Raw genomic sequence first — 19,495 nt, forward strand, 5'->3', positions numbered from 1 at the left:
GACGACATTGCATAATTTCTCTATACTATGTTATAGCATCCTGACCTATTAGACATATCTTTTTTTTACTAAATACTTAATCCTAAAAGCAAGACCTGAAAAAATAAATGTGTACATGTCTTATTGAAACATGCTTATAATGTCAAGGCTTCGATCTTGTAAATGTGATTGGTAAGGTCACCTGAATATATTGTCAGTGAGTCATTAGTACAGAAAATGATCTTAGAATCAGATAGGGAAAAATATCTCTAGAAGGGTAATGTGACTGTCACTGTAAATGCTATTAATTAGTGTCCAAGGAATTTGGCATTCTGCACCATAACATTGCCTGAATGTGTAGTGTGCACAGGCGGTCAGTCATTTTTTAATAATTAGCAGGCGGTCTGCAGGATGTGGATATTTGTTATACCTACAATCAGTTCTGATATACAGATCAGCGAGGTGTATTAAAAGTGACAGAAAATACTTGATATCCAAACTCAAGAAAACAATATTTCTGATAACTTCGCCATTAATAAAATGTTAAATACAACCAAGCTAATTCTTCTTTTCCTGATTCTTTTATACGGGAGTCTTGTTTTCCTCCATTTTACCATAAAAACAATTTAATAAAACAAAATTTTTTGCACCAGAAGGATAAGTGAACGGTACAGCAAGGATTGCATTCATGCAGCTCTGAGAAGGCTAGATTTGTAAGGAAAGAATAACTAATGATTTAAAGTAAAGAAAATATTAATGAGCACAATTCTGAAAATATTAGCGGGTCTATTTACTAAGCAGTGCTAGGAGACAGAGTGAAAAGTTATAAGAAAGTGATAAGGTGCCAGCCAATCAGCTCCTGTCATTTTTCAAACACAGACTGTGAGATGATGGTTGGGAGCTGATTGGCTGGCACCTTATCACTTTCTACTCTGTCTCCTAACACTGCTTAGTAAATAGACACCTAAGTCTTCTTGGAGCTATTGAAATGTGTATTTGCTCTACATTATGCATTTATTTTTGCGTGAATATGACCCATTATACTTACAGTACATGAAAGAAAATGGATTTGCAGGCCAACATGGGGTGTTTGTAGGGGTAAAAATGTATCTCGTCATCATGAGAGGAGCTGTGCAGATTGGGGCCATTGATGACTAAATTCAGGATAAGAGCATTTGTGCACTGAACATTGCTCCAAAATGCTAGTCAAGATATTTAAATTAGATTAACGGAGTAGGGAAGGGATATATAGATAGTAAGCTCCACTGGGACAGGGATTGATGTGAAAGGCCAAATATTCTCTGTAAAGCACTGCAGAATATGTGTACTCTATATAAATAACTGGTAATTGTGTGTGTGTGTATATATATATATATATATATATATATATATATATATATATATATATATATATATATTAGGGGTGTGCACCGGCCACTTTTCGTGTTTTGTGTTTTGGTTTTGGATCTGGATCTTTCTTCGTGTTTTGGATCTGGATTGGTTTTGCCAAAACCACCCTTCCGTGTTTTGTGTTCTGGGTTTTGTGTTTTGGATCTGTATTTTTTTAAAAAAAAGCATAAAAACAGCTAAAATCACAGAATTTGTGGGTTTTTCTGCTCCTATGCTATTATTAACCTCAATAACCTTAATTTCCACTCATTTCCAGTCTATTCTGAACACCTCACACCTCACAATAGTGTTTTTATGTCTAAAAGGTTGCACCAAGGTAGCTGGATGACTATGCTAAGTGATACGAGTGGGCGGCACAAACACGTGGCCCATCTAGGAGTGGCACTGCAGTGGCAGACAGGATGGCAGTTTGAAAAACTAGGCCCCAAACTGTACATAATGCAAATGCAAAGAAAAAAAAGAGGTGCAAGATGGAAATATCCTTGGGCCCTCCCACCCACCCTTATGTTGTATAAACAGGACATGCACACTTTAACAAACCAATCATTTCAGCGCCAGGGTCTGCCACACGACTGTGGCTGAAATGATTGGTTGATAATTCATTTTTATGAACATCATCTTCTCCACATTTTGTGGAAGCAACCTCCTACGCCTTTCGCTGACAAGGTTCCCGGCTGCACTAAACACTCTTTCGGAGTACACACTGGAGGGGGGGAAACTCGGGTAAAATAGAGCCAGTTTGTACAGGGGCCTCCAAATTGCCTCTTTTTCCTGCCAGTACAGGTACGGACTGTCTGACATGCCTACTTGGATGCTGTCACCGATGTAATCCTCCACCATTCTGTCAATGGTGACAATATCATATGCAGTGACAGTAGACATGTCAGAAATTGTTGCCAGGTCCTTCAGTCCGGACCAGATGTCCAAACTTGGTCCTACCTGCCCTGCATCACCACCAGCAGGTTGCTTAGGATACCTAAGTTTTTTCCTGGCAGCCCGAGTTGCGGGAGAAAATGAAGAAGGAGCTGTTGACGTGTCACGTTCCGCTTCAGCTGACAGTGTTTTCACCAGCAGGTCTTTGCACCTCTGCAGGCTTGTGTCAGCCGGAAAGAGAGACACCACATAGGCTTTAAACCTAGGATCGAGCACGGTGGCCAAAATGTAGTGGTCTGATTTCAACAGATTGACCACCCTGGAATCCTGGCAAAGCGAATGAAGGGCTTCATCCACAAGTCCCACATGCCGAGCGGAATCGCTCCATCTTAGCTCCTCCTTCACTTTCTCCAGCAGCTTCTGCAAAAGCCTGATGAGGGGAATGACCTGACTCAAGCTGGCAGTGTCTGAACTGACTTCACGTGTGGCAAGTTCGAAGGGCTGGAGAACCTTGCACAACACGGAAATCATTCTCCACTGCGCTTGAGTCAGGTGCATACCCCCTACTTTGCCTATTTCATAGGTGGATCTATAGGCTTCAATGGCCTTTTGCTGCTCCTCCATCCTCTGAAGCATATAGAGGGTTGAGTTCCACCGCGTCACAACCTCTTGCTTCAGGTGATGGCGGGGCAGGTTCAAGAGTGTTTGCTGGTGCTCCAGTCTTCAGCACGCAGTCGCTGAATGGAGAAAGTGGACAGAAATTTTTCGGGCCACCCAAAGCGTCTCCTGCACGCCCCTGTCGCTTTTCAGAAAATTCTGCACCACCAAGTTTATTGTGTGAGCAAAACATGGGACGTGCTGGGATTTGCCTACATGTAATGCCCGCACAATATTGGTGGCGTTGTCAGATATCACAAATCCCCAGGAGAGTCTAAGTGGGGTAAGCCACTGGGCGATGATTTCCCTCAGTTTCTCTAAGAGGTTGTCGGCAGTGTGCCTCTTACTGAAACCGGTGATACACAGCGTAGCCTGCCTTGGAACGAGCTGGCATTTCTGAGATGCTGCTACTGGTGACGCTGCTGCTGTTGCTGCGTAAGGTGATACATCTACCCAGTGGGCTGTCACAGTCATATAGTCCTTAGCCTGCCCTGTTCCACTTGTCCACATGTCCGTGGTTAAGTGGACATTGGGTACAACGGCATTTTTCAGGACACTGAGGACACTTTTTCTGACTTTTCTGTACAGTCTCGGTATCGCCTGCCTAGTGAAGTGGAATCTAGACGGGATTTGGAACCGGGGACACACTACCTCCATCAATTGTCTAAATCCCACTGCACTAATGGCGGATACCGGATGCACGTCTAACACCAACATAGCAGTCAAGGCCTCAGTTATACGTTTTGCTTCAGGATGACTGCTGTCGTACTTCATCCTCCTCGCTAAGGACTGTTGGAGGGTCAATTGTTTAGTAAAAGTAGTGGTGTTCCTACTTCCTCTCTGGGATGATGAACGACTCCCAGCAGCAGCAACAGCAGCAGCGGCAGCAGGAGGCGTAGCAATGCAGGATCCTCCGGAGGAATCCCGGATAGGAGAGTCAGTCATGCCAGTGACATGGCCTGCAGGACTACTTCCGATCCTGACTAAGGAGGAAATTGTCGAGGAGGGAGTTGACGGTGTGGTTTGCAGGCGCTTGGATACAACAGGACAACAGGATTTAGGTGTCCCTGGACTGCTTATGGTCTTAGCCAAAGTTTCTGAACTTGACAGTAAGTTTTTATGAACGCGCTGCAGGTGCCGTATAAGGGAGGATTATCCTTGGTGGTTAACGTCCCTACCCCTACTTATTCAACCTTTACATATGGTACATATGGCAAGACAGTTGTTGTCCGGATTTGGATAGAAATATTGCCAGACCAAAGAGGTGGAATGTTTGGTCTTCTGCCCAGGCATGACCGTGATGGGCTTTTTCATCCCACGGACAACAACTGTCTCCCCCGGAGCCTGATTTAAACAAACCACATCACCATCAGAATCCTACTCGCCAACTTCCTCCTCAGCGCCAGGTACACCAGTATCCTCATCCTGTTGTACTTCAACAGTGACATCTTCAATTTGCATATCAGCAAGTGGACTGTGGGTGCTCCTTTCAGCACTTGCAGGGGGCATGCAAATGGTGGAAAGAGCCACCTCTTCCCATCTAGTGCTGGGAAGGTCAGGCATCGCAACCACCACCACACTTGGACTCTCCTTGGGGATTTGTGATATCTTCTTAGAACGCACAGTTCTTCGCTGTGCTTTTGCCAGCTTAACTCGTTTGATTTTTTTAGTGGGAGGAGGGCTTCCATCGTCATGTGAAGCTGAACCACTAGTCATGAACATAGGGAAAGACCTTAGCCATTCCTTGCCACTCCGTGTCGTAAATGGCATATTGGCAAGTTTACATTTCTCCTCAGATGATTTAAATGAACTTTGTCATTTGGGATTGTATGTGCCCTCTACTATGACATTGGGCATCGGCCTTGGCAGACGACGTTGATGGCATGTTATCGTCTATGTCATGACTAGTGGCAGCAGCTTCAGCACTAGGAGGAAGTGGTTCTTGATCTTTCCCTATTATATTTTTATCGGAGAAAGTTTGGTCCTCCATTTATGTTATATTGATATATACGTGCGGCTAAGGCGCACACAAACAGAGAAAATATTTTTTTATTTTTGTTGGAGACTAGTGCACTTTGTGGGTTACACCACCCTTTAAGAAATGAGCCAGCCGGCCCTTTACTTATGGGACACAGGCGCACGCTTGGCGCTGTTCCTTTGTTGATGCACGTGCGGCTACTGCGCACACAATTCACAAACACAAAAAAATATATTTTTTTATTTTGTTTGGAGTGCCCTTTGGGGGCTACAGCACCCTTTAGCAGTCAATCCAGCCGGCTCTTTATTTATGGGACACAGGCGCACGCTTGGCACTACTTTGTTGATGCACGTGCGGCTACTGCGCACACAATTCACAAACACAAAAAAAATATTTTTTTATTTTGTTTGGAGTGCCCTTTGGGGGTTACAGCACCCTTTAGCGGTCAATTCAGCTGGCCCTTTATTTATGGGACGCAGGCGCACGCTTGGCACTACTTTGTTGATGCACGTGTGGCTACTGCGCACACAATTCACAAACACAAAAAAATATTTTTTTTTATTTTGTTTGGAGTGCCCTTTGGGGGTTACAGCACCCTTTAGCGGTCAATCCAGCCGGCCCTTTATTTATGGGACACAGGCACACGCTTGGCACTACTTTGTTGATGCACATGCGGCTACTGCGCACACAATTCACAAACACAAAAAAATATATTTTTTTATTTTGTTTGGAGTGCCCTTTGGGGGTTCCAGCACCCTTTAATGGACAAGCCAGCCGGCCTTTTACTTATGGGACACAGGCGCATGCTTGGCGCTGCTCCTTTGTTGATGCACGTGCAGCCGCAGTACACAATTCACAAACACAGAAAAATTATTTTTTTTTTTTGCACTTGGGGGGAGCACCCCTGACAACACTACAGCACCCCTTTAGGAGTGGGACACTGCACAGGACTTTGAAGTGGACACAGCCCCTATGGACAACTGACTGCACAACACAGTCCAGCCAGCCCCTATGGACTTTGAAGTAGTGGACACAGCCCCTATGGACAACAGCAGCACAGCGCAGCACAGTACAACACAACACTACACTGCACTACACTACACTACACAGCCCAGCAAGCCCTAACTCCCACCCTCCCTCTTCACTGTCCACAGCCGAGTGAGAAAATGGCGCCGACGCGGGTACCTTATATAGGATCCAAAACCCGCGAGACCCGGAAGGCGGGATGATGACGTTTTGCCTCGATTTCAGATCCGAGTCAGGCGAGAAAAGTCGAGCCTGACTTGGATCGGCCTCGGATCCGGGGGGCTCGGGTGGGTTCGGATTTCAGAAATCCGAACCCGCTCACCCCTAATATATATATTTATATATATATATATACTGTATATATATACTGTATATTACTGTGTATATATATATATATATATATATGTGTATGTGTGTGTATATATATATATATATATATATATATATATACATACATACATACATATTGTATATATATAGATAGATAGATATATACAAACACATTACTAGCTGTTGCCTGCGGCTTCGCTGCCAATGAAATAGCTTCTGCCAAAAGGTGATCTAGTTGTAATGCTTTGCATAGGGGGCCTAGGGGCCATGTCATGGGATAGGTCTACATGACCAGCAGCGCTATACAGACTGGTGGTAGCAGTGCCTTCACCCACCACTCACATTAATGTATCAGTGTGCCCTGTGCACAGACTGCTGTGTAGCCAATCCTATTCAAGTGAATGTGGTCATAAAGCACCTCTCCCTCCACCCCTTACCGGTCGCGCACATGGTGTCACACCTATCTCTTACATTGATGATGTCAATAAATTTGATTTTTGTTATTGCTCAGCTTTAACTTGACAGATCGAGATGAAACAAATTGCAGGTTATTTCTAAGCATTTCCACTACAAAATGATGCAGTTATCATCTGAACAATCGGTTCATACTGGGCCAGATTAAGCCTTCGGGGTCCCAGGGCACTTAAGACAGGGGGGCCTCTCCCCGTTGTCAGCACCCCTCAGCTGTGTCCGCTGTGTGTGGGCCTCCTCCTCGCACCTCCATGAGGTAGCAGCGCAGGTTCTACCAGCAGTGCTGCAGTGGGGGCACACTACAGTATATATATGTGTGCAAAAGTTTGTGTGGAAAAAGATCTGCAAAGTAAGAATGCTTTCAAAAATAGAAGTGTTCATAGTTTATTTTTATCAATTAATTAATCAATTAATCAATTAAAAAATGCAAAGTGAATTTGCCTTCAAAACAGCATCAGTTCAGGGCTCTGTGGGGGCCATATCATCACTTCCAGGATTCTTTGTTCTTCTTTATGCTAAAGATGGTTCTTAATGACATTGGCTGTATGTTTGTGGTCGCTGTCCTACTGCAGAATAATTTTGAAGCCAATCACACGCCTCCCTGATAGTATTGCATGATGGATAAGTACCTGCCTGTATTTCTCTACATTCAGGACACCATTAATCCTGGCCAAATCCCCAACTCCTTTGGTTAAAATCCATCCCCAAATGTGCAAGGATCCTCCACCATGCTTCCCTGTTGCCTGCAGACAATCATTATTGTACCACTCTCCAGCCCTTCGGCGAACAAACTGCCTTCTGTTACAGCCAAATATTTAAAATGTTGACTCATCAGTCCAGAGCACCTGCTGCCATATTTCTGTGTTCCAGTTCCTATGTTTTTGTGCATGGTTTGTCACAAACTCTGCTAGAGACCTCCGGCTGAGACCCCTGCATCTCCCCATGCGCTTTTGTAATTGACCCTTGCTGAGTCCCCGGCCACCCTGTCAGTGGAATCCAGAGTGGGGCCTGTGCCTGAAGGTGGTTTCCTGCATCCCCACTGTTGCCTAGGTGTCCCAGCCACACTTCCATGCACTTCCTGCACTTCAGTGTGTCAGACCTCCAGATCATGGGCGCGGCCATCTTGGATCAAGTCAGGTGGTCCAGATCCATCCAGTCAGCAGCTCTCTCCAGTTGCTCCAGCCAATCAGCATCCGACCAGGGGTATAAAAGCCCTTCCCTGATTGCCAGTATAATAGTGCTCTTTGCTACAGCAAGACCTATGTTCCTGAGCTCTGCTGGTTTCCTTTCCAGTTTGCCTGCCTCAAGTTCCTGTATACTCCAGTCAGGAGTATTCCTGCTTACAGTCCAGCACACTCCATCCCGGAGTCCTATTCAAAGTGCTCACCCAAATCCAGTGCACTCCATCCTGGAGTCCTATTCAAAGTGCCTATTCAAAGTTCTCACTCGAAAAGTTGCTAACCCCGGTGTATGGTCTCCGGAGGCTATTTCAGCTTTCCACCAGCTGATACAAGCTTTCATCTCGGCACCAGTTTTGAAACAGCCTGACGTGACCCATCCCTTCATCCTTGAAGTAGATGCCTCTATGGAAGGGGTGGGAGCTGTTCTCTCGCAACGATCCGAAGATGGCAAGTTACACCCCTGCTGCTTCTTCTCTCGAAGATTCCTACCTGCCGAGAGGAATTATCTCATTGGAGACCAAGAACTCCAGGCGATTAAGCTGGCGCTAGAAGAATGGCATTATTTGCTTGAAGGAGCCTCGTACCCTATTTCAGTCTCCACTGACCATAAAAATCTGCTTTACCTACAGACAGCCCGATGTTTAAATTCCAGACAGGCCAGATGGGCGCTGTTTTTCTCATGATTCGATTTTAAACTTTCCTACCATCCTGGTCCTCAGAATACTAAGGCTGATGCATTATCTTTCTCCCTTGATTCTGAACAAGGAAATATACAAGAACCTCCTCCTCCAATTCTGGAACCCACATCCTTTGCCTCTACCAGACTCTCATCAGATCCTCGGGGAAAGACCTTCGTGGCCCCGGATCTTCATAAAAAGCTGTTGCATTGGGCTCACGCTTCCCTATTTTCTGGACATACTGGGGTAGAGAAGACTGTCAAATTCATTCAACGCTCATATTGGTGGCCTACGTTGAAGACTGATGTCAAAGATTTTGTTGCTTCCTGCGTCAAATGTACTCAACATAAAATCTCCAGAAGAACATCTGCTGGTCTATTACATCAGTTGACTGTCCCTCGACAGCCCTGCTCCCATTTATCCATGGACTTTATTACGGACTTGCACCCATCACAAGGCCACAATACCATATGGGTAATTGTCGATTCTCTAAGATGTCTCATTTTGTGCCTTTAACAGGTTTGCCTTCAGCATACCAGCTTGCACAGCTCTTCATTAAGGAAATTTTCTGCTTGCACGGTCTGCCTCAAGATATTATCTCCGACAGAGGAGTCCAGGTCGTGGCTAAGTTTTGGAGGTCCCTGTGTTCAGCCCTGCAAGTGAAACTTAAATGCCTATCACTCTCAGACCAACGGGCAGACAGAGAGGGTGAACCAAGACCTTGAACAGTTCCTGAGTCTCTTCATTTCATCCTCACAAGACGATTGGTTGGAACTACTTCCTTGATTCCTTTTTGGCCACAATTCTTCCATGCAGACCACTTCTGGCCAGACTTCTCCGAACAGTAGGTGGGTGTCCCTGGGTCTCACTGGTTTCTGCCAGTTCTGAGCTGATGGCACTGTTGGATCTCTTCCAATTTCAAAGGGAAGTAAGCATGATGTGTCTTTTATCTGATGCACTAAGTTTCCTTGACTGACCACTGCATCTACAGTCCTCAACATTTCCCATTTCTTTGTGCTTCTTCAAAAGAGCTTGAACAGCACATCTTGAAACCTCAGTCGGCTTTGAAATCTTTGTCTGTATAACTACCTTGTGTCATGTTGCTGTGCTCAGTCTTGCCATGGTGTATGACCTGTGACATGGAACTGTCTTCACAACATCACCTTTGTAGCATAGTTTGGCTATTAAGCTGGCCACACATCTAAAGATTATCTGTCCAACCAGCCAACTAGTTGATTGGTTGGAATGAAAATCTGGTAAGGTATAAAAGCAAATGACAATTAGCAATTTGCTCCCAAACGCCAGAAAATGGACAAAAACTGTTGTTTGAACAAATTGTTTACATAAAACACTTAACAAACTTGTCTGAACGACCATTTTCTGGCATTTAGGAGCAAATTGCTGATCATCATTTACTCCCATACGTTACCAGATTTTCATTCCAACCAATCAACTAGTTGGCTGGTTGGACAGATAATCTTTAGATGTGTGGCCAGCTTTACTCACCCAGTTATAAGCTCCTACACAGCTGTTTCTAATTCAGTTAATGACTGTGTTTCAACCTACATAAGAAAATGATGATCATTTTCACCTGTTTGGTATGCTTGCTTATTCATACACCTGACTATAATTCTACAAAATCCCTGACTTTGTGAAGGTGTACCTAGAAGAACTGATGCTGTTTTGAAGGCAAAGTTTGGTCACACCAAATATTGGGGTAGATGTATGAAAGCGGCACGTTAAGTGCCACTATAACGCTTCCTGCTTCGCCTCTTTACCGAGGCGAAGCAGGAAGTACCACTGATGAGATGTATAAACATCTCATCGGCCGGAGAGGGGGAGCGTTAACTCCCCCCCCGGCGCTACCCATTAGAGACCACAGTGCTGATGCACTGTCTCTGTCCTGGCCGGCTCCACTGAGCATGCGCGGGATCTCGCAAGTATCGCAAGATCCCCGCGTGCAGCCTGGAGCCGGCAGCAGCCCCAGCAGGGACAGCGCTGTCCCTGCTGTGGGGATAGGCTAGCACCAGGCTGTAGCTGTCAATAATGACAGCTACAGCCGTCCGAACGATCATGCGGTATGACCGTTCGTACATGGCTCTGCCGCTCGGCGCTGTTATCTTGTAGATAGCAGCGCCGATAATGACAGGGGCGCATAGCGCCCCTGTCATTTACTGCCCAGACTCCCGATCATACATCATGGAGAAGCGGTATCAGCGCACCTAACATGCGCTGATACCGTTTCTGGGCTTCATACATCTCCCCCATTGATTTGTTTTAGATTCCTCTTCTGTTCATCAATTTGCATTTTTGGAATTGATAAAAACAAACTATTAACACTTCTATTTTTGATAGCATTCTTACTTTGTAGCATTTTTTCCACACTTGCCTAAAACTTTTGCAAAGTACTGTGTATATACAGTCAGATCCATAAATATTGGGACATTGACAGAATTTTCATATTTTGGCCTCTATTCACCACCACAATGGCTTTGAAATGAAACAAACATGGGTAATTACATCCAAATCAGGTGAACGGTGTAGGAATTACAACGGTTTCTATATGTGCCTCCCATTTTTTAAGGGGCCAAAAGTAATGGGACAAACTAAACAATCCTAAATCTAACTTTCACTTTTTAATACTTTGTTGCAAATCCTTTGCAGGCAATTACAGCCTGAAGTCTGGAATGCATAGACATCACCAGACGCGGGGTTTCATCCCTGGTGATGCTCTGCCAGGCCTCTACTGCAAATGTCTTCAGTTCCTGCTTGTTCTTGTGGCATTTTCCCTCCAGTTTTCTCTTCATCAAGTGAAATGCATGCTCAATCGGATTCAGGTCAGGGGATTGACTTGGCCATTGCATAACATTCCACTTTTTAGCCTTAAAAAACTCTTTGGTTGCTTTTGCAGTATGCTTCGGGTCATTGTCCATCTGCACTGTGAAGCGCCGTCCAATGATTTCTGAAGCATTTGACTGAATATGAGCATATAATATTGCCCGAAACATTTCAGAATTCATTCTGCTGCTTTTATCAGCAGTCACATCATCAATAAATACAAGGGAACCAGCTCCATTGGCAGCCATACATGCCAACGCCATGACACTACTACCACTATGCTTTAATGATGAGGTGGTATGTTTTGGATCATGAGCAGTTCCATTCCTTCTTCATACTCTTCTCTTCTCGTCACTCTGGTACAAGTTGATCTTTGTCTCATCTGTCCATAGGATGTTGTTCCAGAACTGTAATGGCTTTTTTAGATGTTGTTTGGCAAACTCTAATGTGGTCTTCCTGTTTTGTAGCTCACCAATGGTTTGCATCTTGTGGTGAACCCTCTATATTCACTCTTGTGAAGTCTTCTCTTGATTGTTGACTTTGACACATATACATCGTGTTCTTGATTTGGTCAACTGTTGTGAAGGGGTTTTTCTTCACCAGGGAAATAATTATTTTGTCATCCACCACAGTTGTTTTCCGTGGTCTTCCGGGTCTTTTGGTGTTGCTGAGCTCTCCGGTGCGTTCTTTCTTTTTAAGAATGTTCCAAACAGTTGATTTGGCCACACCTAATGTTTTTGCTATCTCTCTGATGGGTTTGTTTTGATTTTTCAGCCTAATGATGGCTTGCTTCACTGATAGTGACAGCTCTTTGGATCTCATATTGAGAGTTGACAGCAACTGATTCCAAATGCAAATGTCATACCTAGAATCAACTCCAGACCTTTCACCTGCTTAATTGATAATGAAATAACGAGGGAATAGCCCACACCTGTCCATGAAATAGCTTTTGAGTTGATAGTCCCATTACTTTTGGCCCCTTAAAAAGTGGGAGGCACATATTGAAACTGTTGTAATTCCTACACTGTTCACCCGATTTGGATGTAATTACCGTCAAATTAAATCTGAAAGTCTGCAGTTAAAGCACATCTTGTTTGCTTCATTTCAAAACCATTGTGGTGGTGAATAGAGGCCAAAATCTGAAAATTCTGTCAATGTCCCAATATTTATGGACCTGACCTTATATATATATTTATATATATATATATATATATATATATATACACACGCACACATAACATTGTTCTATTATATGTTGTAAATGGCCCCCCTCCTTTCCTTATATATAAAGTATTGTCTCTTTTACCATCCTAATAACTCAACATTCCCATCCCTTAAATAATATATTTAATGGTTTTCTCTCACCCCATGTATAATACATATAATGATCTTATGCTTCTGACCTCCAACCCTTTTATATTTAATGATATCCCCCTCACCCCCAGCCCTTATATATTTAATGATGCTCCTCCCTCACCTCCAGCCCTTATATATTTAATGATTCTCCCCATTCACCCCCAGCCCCTATATATTTAATGTTTATCCCTCCTCACCCCCAGCCCTTACATATTTAATGCGTATCCCCTCTCAACCCTAGCCCTTACAACATATATTTAATGGATAATTCTCCCCATAGCTTTACAGCTTTGCTTACTGACCTTTTCTGACAGGGCTGGCTGTGTTCAGATAAGTCCTCCCAAAGTCCCAGCATTGTGAGGCAGGCCAGCTCCAGAGTCCAGACTCTAGCTCATTCTCGTCTTCTTGGGATATGAGACATCATGATGCCTCATCCCCCTAGTGTCAGTAGCACAGTGCTGCATGTCATCTTTCCACCAGAAGATAACAAGTGAAGACAGGTGCCGGCCACTGCACTGGCAGGGGAGGGGACCTAATTTGATATTCTCCAGCTTCCACCGCCAGCAGCAGCACGGGATGGTGGAGGCTGGAGATTAAAAAAAAAGTTCCACACAGCAGCACCAAAGATGGCTTGCAGCAGTTCTGGCCTGGGGGGCTGATAGAGGGGGGCCCGGGGGTACTCGCACCCTGCGCCCCCCTTAATCCGGCTCAGGGCTCAGTAGCTTTTGCCCCAACTTGGAACAAATAGGCAGACACAATATTCTTATTATATTAGTATGACACGCCGCGGCTTCTCTGGCAGCTAACGGCGTGGTGCGTGTTCCCGGCAGTGCCCTGAGGCGGCAGTTGGAGATTGCTTGGTGCAGTATACTTATGCCATGTTGCATCCACACTGCTTGTTATTAAGTACGACCATTATCCACCAACAAAATGAGGTTTTAAATGTGTGTTTTCAAATAAATACTTTCTATGCACTATGGGGTGCCCCCTATATGCTTCTTGTTAATATATATATATATATATATATATATATATACACACATATATACAGAATACATTACATATATTTAAACAGAAGGTATTGATCCACAGCACTCACCATACACAGTATATCAATGAGGAAGTGAATAATACGTATAGTTTAGTAATGTAGAACATTAGAGGGCTTTGGTCTTTATTGTGTGACTTTGCGAAGGTGAGATCCATAGTAAAGACATCCCAGATACTTTTACAGTCATGTCTTTGAATATGACAGTGCTGAATTTACAAAATGATCATCTGCTCAGTTGACGGACGCCTTCACAGAATTCACTATTCACAAGGTAATCCATATAATTCATTATTGTATACGATCGCTTACTCTGACTATTAAACTGTACTCTATGAAACATTCAATGCATAAACAGCTGCTACATCTGTAAACCAGTAATCTGTTTTGCAGCAAGTTTTAATTCCTTTACTGCCAAGGAACATTAAAACATTGTGCCTGGATTAACTGGTATTTGGAAAACAAAGAACCAATAAAATACAGTTCTGTAACAAAAGAGGTTATTGATTGTATATTCATGTAATTTACAGTGACTTTCTCAAATACAAATCACTTGTAACTAAAGTATTTGCTAGACTGCTGCAGGCAGGAGATGTATATGTAAGATTGAACTTCACAAAGTGGTATATAAAAATGATCCTTCAGGTAGCAATCAAGCATCTAACCATAAACCCAAATATCACAATATTTCTTTTACTTTGCATACAAAAATGAATGGGAGAAAAAAAATCACAGTTCAATGAACAACTAACATATTCTGGTCTATACATAACATTTATACCCCCCAGTTGAAGTAAGTGCTGTAATTTTTGTACTACTCCAGATCTTCAAACTCAAGATTTGATCGTCAGGAAGAATTACAGAAATGATCGGTCACTTTTGGGGGTTGCTCATATATTAGGACATACATGATGATGTGGGTTCTGCCATAGTTTTCAGCATTCAAAGTGTAGTTGAAATTAAACTTATACCATTTAGGACATTGAGTATTTGGGTCAGGGCCAGCTCGAGGACAGTTCAACCAATGCGGACGAACGGGGGGGCACAGGGCAGCTAACAATGTCCTCTTTCCAGTTGCTCCAACTCTTCCCTCCCCACAGCCATTCTAAGCCTGCCATCTCCCTACAACAGCCATGCTATGCCCATCTTCTCCCTCCCCACAGCCATGCCAAGTCATCCAGCTCCCTCCCCACAGCCATGCCAAGTCATCCTTCTCTCTCCCCACAGCCATGCCAAGTCATCCTTCTCCCTCCCCACAGCCATTCTAAGCCCGCCATCTCCCTCCAACAGCCATGCTATGCACATCTTCTCCCTCCCCACAGCCATGTCAGGTCATCTTTCTCCCTCCCCACAGCCATGTCAAGTCATCCTTCTCCCTCCCCAAAGCCATGCTAAGCCATCCTTCTCCCTCCCCACAGCCATGCTATGCCTGTCTTCTCCCTCCCCACAGCCATGCTAAGCCTGCCTTCTCCCTCCCCACAGCCATTCTAAGCCATCCTTCTCCCTCCCCACAGCCATGCTATGCCTGTCTTCTCCCTCCCCACAGCCATGCTAAGCCTGCCTTCTCCCTCCCCACAGCACTTATAAGCCTGCTGCACAGGTCCTCCACCGTCCCACAGCTATTATCTGCCCACCTCACCTTCCTCCCTACAGTCAGAACAGCCTCCCTTCTCCCTTGCAGACCAAAACCCATATTCCCCTGCAGTATCAACAAGCCCCCGTTCCCCCCTGAAGTGCAGCCAGAAGCTCCACTTCCCCTCTGCAGCCAGAACAGCCTTGCCTTCCCCCTGCAGTGCAGCCAGAAGCTTCTGCTGCTGTCTGCAATATAACGAATGAGGAATTGTGCAAACATTGCTGAAACAGTTACCCCCAGTCTCCAGCCATGCAGTAAGACAAACTGACAAATTATTTATATATATATATATATATATATATATATATATACTAGCTGAAGTACCCGGTATTTAAAGGTCTGACCAATACCTTATCCACTCTATTAGGCATCCCAGACCAATTGACACCCCTCTGTCACATTTTTATCCAATATCCATCTAGTGGAAGGCCCAGAACAGTCTCTCCGTGTCAAGATCTGCCTGGCATACGCCAACGGGAGGTCCGACCGGGACCTCAACCCCCTAGTATGGCTTCTGGGATCCAATGTTAACACTCTGTAAAGTTTTCATTCAAATCCATCCAGTGGAAGGCTCAGAACAGGCTTCCTGGGTCACAGTTCTGGCCAGCATACACCAACGGGAGATCTGACCGGGACCCTAACCCTCCTAAAACCTGGCCAGGATCCAACCGGACCACCTCACATTGATTTCATCCCAATCGGTGCATGGGTGTATCTTCAAGTTATTACGTTTTATTATGTGATGTCGTCCTAATCCATCGAGTGGAAAGCCCAGAACTTGCTCCCTGGGTAAAATTTCTGCCCAGCGCACTCCACTATGTCACATTGTCGCTATGTGGTATGTTTTTTTTACTGTGCATATTGATTTATTTGCATGACAAAATGTTGTTATTTGCAAAGGAACAATTTTTGCTTTTTTGGGTGATGGGCTATTTTGCATATTTATTTGCTGGATATACAGTTAGCACAAAATGAGCACATCATTCAGGTTCATGCATCTCTGAATGTGGAAGTAAATGTGTACATTCACATAAAACATGAGGATATGCTATTAAGGCTATCATACATTGTGGCTAAATCTCCTGTGGGTTTATTGCAGCTGCTTCTAACCAATTAGGCTTTTCTCACACTCAGGCCCTGATTCAGAGCCGGATGCTCTGACCAGAGCGCTCGCTCTGAATCAGGGCCGTCCTATTTAAATGTGGAGCGGACTTTTGGACGCTCGCATAGCTGTGGGTTACCACCCACAGCTTATGCGAGCGTCCATGATGATGGTCGCGATGGTCAAAACCATCGCGACCATCGGGCTTGTGACGAGACCCTGCGGTAGGGTCTCGTGGCCGCAAGCCCTGGAGTGATTTTGGCTCTATCAGAGCCAAAATCACTCCCACTGACATCACTAGTGATGTCAGTGGGGCCGGACCCAGACGGTAGGCGTTCCCATGGGAACGCCTCCGTCTGACAGCCACGCCCCTGGCACGCCCACCAAAGGGGGCGTGCTGTCAGTCACCATCGACAGCACGCCCCCTTTGATGCGAGACCCGGAGCGACAGCTTGGCTGTCGCTGACCAGGTTTCGCGCATGCGCACGACGGAGCTCCCACCTTCGTGTGCATGCGCATTGGGGTAACATCGACCCGCTTGCGAGCGTCCTGAGCTCGCGAGCGGGTCTGAATGAGACCCTCAGGCCAATCAGACACGAAGACACTCTGGGCCTGATTTTGAGATTTACGCTGTACTCGCAACTACGATCTCTAATGCACCGTTATTGTGAAAATATGCTAATGTCTTCCAAAGCTTACCCAAGCATAGCCTTCATATATTAATCGGCCGACATGCAACAGCGCAAACATCAGAAACATCGACGCAGATCGGCCAGCTACACAGCTTCTGCGAGAAGTCTGACCTGTCTCAAACACTGCGTCTCTCCTGACACGCTGAGAGCTCTCATTCTAATAAGGTGATCTCATGGACTAATTTATTCACGCCCGTGAAACAGCTCTTGAACGGTCAGACACGCCTGTGATTCCTTAGCCACCACCTCTATGTCCCCCAAATGCTGACTACCTGTCACTTGCTTTGCGAGTGAATCCTCTGTGCGAGCATTGTCGCAAACGAATCTACTTTCATGCATGCGCAATGGCTAAAACTAGCTCAATCAGCATAAATACCGGCATTGCGCAAATCTTGGCATCATGCCCTCTGTTTTTTTTTAAAAGACAGGGTTAGAGCTATCATTGTATACCGGGGTTCCTTTAAGGAGCACTGTTGTGTCACTTCTGGTTTTTTTATTAAGTGGGCCTGGGTAACAGGGGGCGTGGCCTAATCACGGGAGGTGTGGCTACGCCCCCTTCCCGAAAAAAAAAAAGATTTGCAGCAAGCGCGCTGGGGAGGGGGGCGCTCTGAGCCCCCTCAACCCGGCGCAAAGCCGGGGGGTGCACGATCAGTGTGATCACTCCCCCGCACAGGCATAGGAGACTGTTGTGGGCATAGGAGACTGTTGTGTGCTGCACTGCTGTGAGGGAGGGGGGGCGGCGCCGGACTCAGGCCCCTCAGGAAGCCCGGGCCCGGGTAATCTGCACCCGCCCCCCCCTCTCGGCGCCCCTGCCTGCAAGAAAGAAGAGTGCCCCCTCCTGGATCTAGGTGAGCAACAAGATGGAAAAAGAGATTCAGTATTGTGTCAGGGAGTCTTTATTTAAATATTTTTTATTGTGTGTGTTTTAAAATAAAAAAGCTGTACAGATGGACTACAGGTCCTAGCATCCCTTTATTCCATGGTATGTATGCACTTGTCTTGTAGTGATACAAATGCCAGCATGCTCTGTATGCAATGGGAATGCTAGTGCTAATGGTATTACAAGAGCCAGTGTACCCAAAGATTTCAGGAATGAAAGTGTTGTTTTTTTTTGCACATTTTATTACGCAAACACCCATGGCAAGGGCTGTTGGAAAGAGCTCTACTGCTGTTAGCATGAAGCTGGTTTTACCTAAAGCAAGGTATAATTTTTTTTATATTTGCAGGCCTGATTCCCCTAGGAAATTGGACCCTTTGCTGAACAGACTAGGAGGTAGATGTACTAAGCCTTGGAGAGAGATAAAGTACCAACCAATCAGCTCCTGTCATTTTTCAAACTCAGCCTGTAACATGGCAGTTAGGAACTGATTGGTTGATACTTTATCTCTCTCCAAGGCTCAGTACATCTACCCTAAGGCTGCTGGACATTATGGCAGTGGAGACCATGCTGCAATTTTCCTGCTGCAATGTCCACAGTCAAGCCTGTAAAAAGCTTAGTGCTTGTAGCAGCTTTTTCGGGGGGATTCCATGCTGTTTGTCCCCCTAATTTTGCTACTACAAGCCTAGGCTCTGAGCTCTAGTGCTACTTACACTTTGGATGGGAGGGTCTGCGCTGATTGTTTTTAGAGTATCATATATGTTTACATAGAATGAGACACTGCAAGTATCCATGCAGATAATGATCATCATCTTTAGCATGGATATTTGCACCAGCCTATTCAAAGTCGAGTGCACTACTGCGCAGACTCCAGTATTCCTGTTCTCAATGGAGGCTTCATGCCCTGTCCCAAGATGTTGCCGTGATCACTACTGCAGGGGCCATCTTGTTTTTTCTGTGTAGAGTGAAATGGTGGGAAGCAGAAGTCTCCTAATTAGCTCCCACAGAATACTTGGTTATTACCTGCTATAAATCTGTTCCAGCATCCCTGTAACCCGTTTGCAGCATACACTCACTGGCTGGTGAGCTGTATAGTACCCCATTCCCAGGGCCGTAGAGAGCCTGGTTGGGCCCGGGTAAAGGGGGCATGGCCTAATTGCGGGCAGCGTGGCCACGCCCCCTTGAAAAAATATAGAAAAAATATAACTTTTTCAGCGCCGCGTAGTGGCGCTGCGCGCCGGGGAGGGGCATGCTGTAAGCCCCCCAGCCCAGCGTTAAGCAAAGGGGGGCGCGATCAGTGTGATCGCTTTCCCCCACAACCATAGGAGACTGCTCCGGCTGCTGCAGCAGCCGCGAGCAGTCTCACA

General features: G+C 45.3%; 1 protein-coding gene across 1 annotated transcript in view; it reads right to left on the reverse strand.

The window, feature by feature from the left end:
• Positions 1 to 19,495, reverse strand: part of LOC148543005 (uncharacterized) — a 189,576-nt gene that overhangs the window by 137,251 nt on the left and 32,830 nt on the right. The gene's annotated exons all lie outside the window — the stretch shown is intronic.

Source organism: Taudactylus pleione, unplaced genomic scaffold (assembly GCF_031769625.1).
Source record: "Taudactylus pleione unplaced genomic scaffold, aTauple2 ptg000007l, whole genome shotgun sequence".
NCBI classification, from domain to species: domain Eukaryota; kingdom Metazoa; phylum Chordata; class Amphibia; order Anura; family Myobatrachidae; genus Taudactylus; species Taudactylus pleione.